We start from the raw sequence: 6,000 nt of genomic DNA on the forward strand, positions 1-6,000 counted from the left end.
CCTGGGAGGACCAGGTTCATACTACTCAGGCATTTGATTTCGGGTCAGCTGTCAAAGTCATGTCTGTTAGATTCGCTAATCAATTCAGATTTCCGTTGCTTCCTCTGGGGGAGCAGATTAAAATTACGGCTGTGGACGACTCCCCATTGCCCCTCACCATCACTCAGACTCCTGTATTGTTATGTCAGATTGGGGCCCTGCACAGGGAACAAATGCAGTTTCTGGTGTTAGAAATGTCCACGTCCACGGTCATCCTGGGCATGCCGTGGTTAAAAAAGCACTCACCAGACATTGATTGGGGTACCAGACAGTTGATAGGCTGGTCTCCATACTGTCATGATCACTGTTTAAAGCAGGTCCCTATTGCAGTTAGTGAAGTCCAAATAGTTGGAACCATTGAACAGGATCCAGAACCCTCTGGGGTTCAGGTTGAGTTGGATTGGGCGTCAGAGTTGGGTCCTTTTCAACAGGAGGTCCCTGAAGACAAACCAGAGGGGTTTTTTTTGTTCCCCTCCAGTTGAGATTCAAAGTCTTGGAGGCATTTCATGCCCATAAAAATGCTGGTCACCCGGGAGTGGCTCGTACCCGAGAATTATTAAGTCGCAGTGTATGGTGGCCCTCAATCACTACTGATTGTAAGGAGTTCATGGCTAGCTGTGCCGTTTGTGCCAGGAGCAAGACTTCTAGGCAAGCGCCTGCTGGTACCTTACAACCTCTGCCAATGCCCGAGGAACCTTGGATTCACGTGTCCATGGATTTTGTGGGCGAATTGCCTTCCTCTGAGGGTAAAACGGTCATTTGGGTGGTAGTCGGCAGGTTTAGTAAGATGGCTCACTTCATCCCCTTGAACTGACTCCCCTCGGCACAAGAATTGGCAGAACTGTTCGTTCTCCACATCTTCAGGCTGCATGGGATTCCCCAGGATGTGGTGTCAGATAGGGTAGTCCAGTTCACTTCTCGTTTCTGGAAAGCGTTTTGTCAGCATATGGGGATGAAGTTATCGCTTTCCTCCGGCTACCACCCACAGACCAATGGTCAGACCGAGAGGGTAAACCAAGCTCTTGAGCAGTTCCTCAGGTGCTATGTGGCCAATGCCCAGACGGATTGGGTCAGATTTTTACCGTATGCCGAGTTTGCCCACAATAATTTGAGGTCTGCTTCATCAGGATTCTCCCCATTCCAGGTTGTTACGGGGAGATCACCCAAGTTTTCACCCCTGCCGGTGGTAGCATCACCTTTTCCTCCTTTAGAAAACTGGTAAGAGAGAATGAGAGGCATCTGGGATAAGGTGAAGCAAAATTTGAGAAGGGCCTTTTCGACTCAAAAAAGGCACGCCGATAAGAGACAGTCGGTGGAATGGAAATTTGCACCGGGAGATTTGGTGTGGATTTCCACACGACACTTATCTCTAAGGCAGCCCTCTGTAAAATTGGGTCCCAAGTTTATAGGGCCCAACCCTATTTCTAAAAAGGTGAATAATGTTACCTATGTGGTGTCGCTTCCCTCTAATTTCAGGGGTGGTAGGACGTTCCACGTTTCGCTTTTGAAGCCTGCCGTATATGTGGATGCCACTCCTCCCCCCCTGTGGTGATTGATGGAGAACCAGAATATGAAATAGAGAAGATTTTGGATTCTCGGCGGGTACGCAAATCTTTGCAGTATCTGGTCCACTGGCGAGGGTATGGTCCTGAAGAGAGATCCTGGGTACCACTCTCTCGCATGCATGCAGAAGAACTCAGGATGGAGTTCCATAGAATGCATCCTGATAGGCCAGGTGGTGCATGTCCGGAGTCCACGTCTAGAGGGGGGGGTACTGTAAGAAACGAGGCAGCTGGGGCGAACAGTACCGCCGCCACAGCTGCCTCCCTGCGGCCATCCGTCAGTTCGGCATCCAGGACGCCGAGGACGGACCGTCCTTCCGTGCATGGGGTTGCCTTAGTGCGCGGGCGCGCACACAGACGGGACCTTTATGCGGGGAGGAAGCCCGTCAGCTGACCTGCTGGTCGGCTGACGTCAGAGGAGACCCACGGCGCCCAGGATTGGCTGATGACTAGAGGGCGTGCCAGTGAGGTCTCCTCTGCTTCATAAGCCTCCGGGCTTCATTATCACATTGTCTGCTGTCGTGAATACTTGCGTGTTAGTGCTCAGACCTTAGGCTAGTTTCCTGGTGCTGATGCTAAGGATTTCACACCAAGACTAGGATATTGCTACCTTATGATTGTTATTTGTTTAGACTAGTTCCCTGGTGTTGATGCTAAGGATTTCACACCCAGACTAGGTTATTGCTTCTGTATTTATCTACTCTTTGCAATTACCCTGACTCTGATCCTGCTTTCTGATCCTGTACTTTTGCCTATCTGTCTACCTGTTGCTGAACCTCTGCCTGATTCCCGATTACTCTCTTGTCTCACGATTCTGTACCGATACGTACCTTCCTGTTGCTGAACCTCTGCCTGATTACCGTTTACTCTCTTGTCTCACGATCCTGTACCGATTCTTACCTATCTGTTGCCGAACCATGCCTGCCTGACCATTCTACTCACCAGTGGGCCCTCGCCACTGGTGAGGTGTTACTACGCCAGCTCCGCTGGTGAAGCAGTTCTACTACTAGGCTATAGTTCAGCCTTGATTGCCTGCTCGTTAGGTAACCTGTCATTGTAGTATTACTGTGTCTCGCAGGCTGCAGTACAGTCTAACTCACCCGCCCCTCGGGTGTTCATTTGCCTGCAGCATATTCTGAATCACCCGTTCCTCGGGAGACTCAGCCTCTTCAGTATTGTTCCTCCAGCTTGCTGGGGGTTGTACGTTAGTGCACGGTCAGTGTACTGTTTATACCTCACCAGCCCCTCTGGTGAGGTCTCATTGTACCATTAAAGTTACGGTTGCACCAAATCACTACACACTCTGCTCTTTGTCTGCTATACTGGTATTATTGGTGATTCTGCAGATCACACATAATCAGGTATAGCGTTTGCATTATTGGTGATTCTGCAGATCACCACATAATCAGACATCTGAGCTCGACACTCAACCGTTACAGAGGAAGAGGAGAAGGAGGGTGGCTTTGCTTTTGTGTGCTGCTTTTCCTCAGGTGGTCTTGCCATTGCAGTTTGTGCCTTTTCTCCATGTGCCTTCATAAGGCAGTTATCCCTACACGGGTGTTGGCCTTTCCACGGCTCAATTTTTTGGCAACGGAGAGAACAGATGGCATTGCTCTGATCTGAAGCAGACACACGACAAAAATTTCCACACTGCTGAGCCCAGGGGTGTGGGCACTATGGTGGAGTCAGCAGCTGACGTTGAAGGGCATGTTGGCTGACTGTCCATAGGTGGCGATACATGGCGCCGGACACTGCCACCAGCTGTTTCTGACGACGAGCTCCCCCTGCTTCTTTCAGTAACTCGTCTCCTCCTACTCTTCTCTGACTCCCCCTCTGAACTGTCCCCCTGTTCATCTCCTCTATTGGGAACCCACGTGGCATCCGTATCATCGTCATCATCATAATCATCCTGCCCAGCTTCGCTTGCCTCATACACCTCCAAAACTGCACCAACAGCAGGTACTTCATCCTCCTCCTCCTCACACATTACGTCCATAGTGTCGCCTAACTCAGACACCTAACTCATATGTCTATATGAGGTTGTGTAACTTGCTTAGCGCCTTCATCTGGTTGTAACACTAATGGCTGTGCATCAGTGATTTCCCCACCAAATAACTCTTGCAAACTGTCAAATGCAGCGGATGTGGTGCTTGTAGTAGCACTGGTGGCTGCAGAAGATAAGGTGTTCTGTGTTAAATAGTCAACCACGTCCTGACAATCTTGGGAGTTGATGGGATGTGCCTTCTTCTGTGCACTGTACCTTGGTCCAGGGCCGCACAAAATCACATCAGCACGACCTCGCACAGACCTGCCGGGTGGCCTTCCTCTGGGTCTGCCTCTACCTCTGCCTCTACCTGTTTTGTCCGTTTTGTCCATATCGGGGGGGATGAAGTGAAAGGTATGCACTGACTTGACTAATACAATGTGCAGTCACACAGGTGCAATTAACAGGTATGTACGGAGTGGTATATCACACTGCATGCACTCATGTAGGTAGGTGGGTGCACTGAACACAACAGGTAGGTATATGCAGTGATGGGTATTACAATGTGCACCTGTCAGACACAGACAGGTACCGGACAGACACAGTGACACTGCGTGCACTTATGTAGGTAGGTGGGTGCACTGAAGTGAACAACAGGTAGGTGCAGTGATGGGTATTACAATGTGCACCTGGCACAGTAGTAATTATACCACCGAGGGGCCAAAGGCCAGCTGCGACTGACTGACAGGGCTGTATATAATGCAAGTGGGCCACAAAAAAAAATAGATCACAAGAACAAGATTAGCTCTCAAAAGAGCTGTTGAGGGGTGCTTTTTTAGCAATAAGAATCAGCAAGGAGCAAAATAAGCCTACAAGAGCCTAACTAAGATTTCCCTATAGGTCTCTGCACAGCAGCTCTCCCTTCTCTAATCACTGCATGCACACGAGTGAGTGAAAAGCCTGACACTGCCTGCCTTTAATAAGGGGGGAGTGGCTCCAGGAGGGATTGTAGCCTGATTGGCTACAATGTGCCTGCTGACTGTGATGCAGAGGGTCAAAGTTGACCCTAATGATGCACTATGGGGGCGAATCGAACTTCCGGAAAAGTTTGCGGTTCTCCGCGAACGCGAACCACAGAAGTTCACTGGGAACCATTCGCCGGCGAACTGTTTGGGCCATCTCTATTCTTCTCACTGCTCTCAATTTGCTGTTCGTCTCTCCAGATCTCTACATTGGTACCCAGTTCACCTCACAGCAAACTCTAACTTTTATTTTACCTTTAAATCTTATTTTTGGTTCTTCTCCACCCATATGTCTCACCTCATATATAAATACACCTTTAACTGCCTCTCCACACCTCTAGTGACCTATTAATGTCCTCACTCTCTCACTCTTAACCCATTGTCATGAATGGCTACAGGACTTCTCTAGAGCTGCTCCCATTCTCTGCAACACCAATCCTCCTCCTAATAGATATGCTTTTACCTTTGATCTCATTCAAACATATTCAATTCAGTTTTCCTCCTATGTTTTCTCCTAGGAGATCATTTGTATTCTTCTAGATAAAAGTAGATGAAAATGTACTGTCAAAATTATTCTCAGTACAGTATTTTCTTGATTGCTGGTGGCTTAAAATACATTTTATTTGTTAAAGGAATACTTAAGGCAAAAAAAAAAATGATATTTACTCACCCGGGGCATCCCTCAGCCCCCTGAAGCTGGATGGTGCCCTCGCAGCCCCGCTCCGATCGTCCTGTCCCCGCCGGCGGCTACTTCCGGGTTCAGTGACAGCCGCCGACAGGCTGGGAACGCGGCTGATTCTCCATGTTCCCAGCCGCTATATACGCTATAGCAGCATAAAGGGTGATATAGCGGCTGGGAGCGCGGAGAATCAGCCACGTTCCCAGCCTGTCGGCGGCTGTCGCCGAATCCGGAAGTATCCACCGGCAGGGACAGGACAATCGGAGCGGGGCTGCGAGGGCACCATCCAGCTTCAGGGGGCTAAGGGATGCCCCAGGTGAGTAAATATCATTTTTTTTTTTTTGCCTTAAGTATTCCTTTAAGGTTTAAAATATTGATGGGCAAACATTGCAAATCATTGTTCGCAAACCATTCTCGATAGTTTTCACAAACATTAATTTGAAGCATTAACCTTAACAAACAAACTGCGCCTGCCCCAAACCAATCAGTTCAAATGTTCTAACAAGTCTCGATAAGAGTGTTCGCTATCAATAGGTTCAGCAAAGTTCATAGAAAGATGAATGACAGCGCTCCTCTCATGTGGCTCAATTCAATACCGGACAAAATCCACCTCACATCCAGGTGGGTCTAGCGTTTTTTGTGATCAACCAATGACTAGGCTCTCAAGCTCTTTCTTTCCAGATGATAAAAGATGTCACAGGCAGCAGATACACA

Source organism: Hyperolius riggenbachi, chromosome 1 (genome assembly GCF_040937935.1).
Source record: "Hyperolius riggenbachi isolate aHypRig1 chromosome 1, aHypRig1.pri, whole genome shotgun sequence".
Lineage (NCBI taxonomy): Eukaryota > Metazoa > Chordata > Amphibia > Anura > Hyperoliidae > Hyperolius > Hyperolius riggenbachi.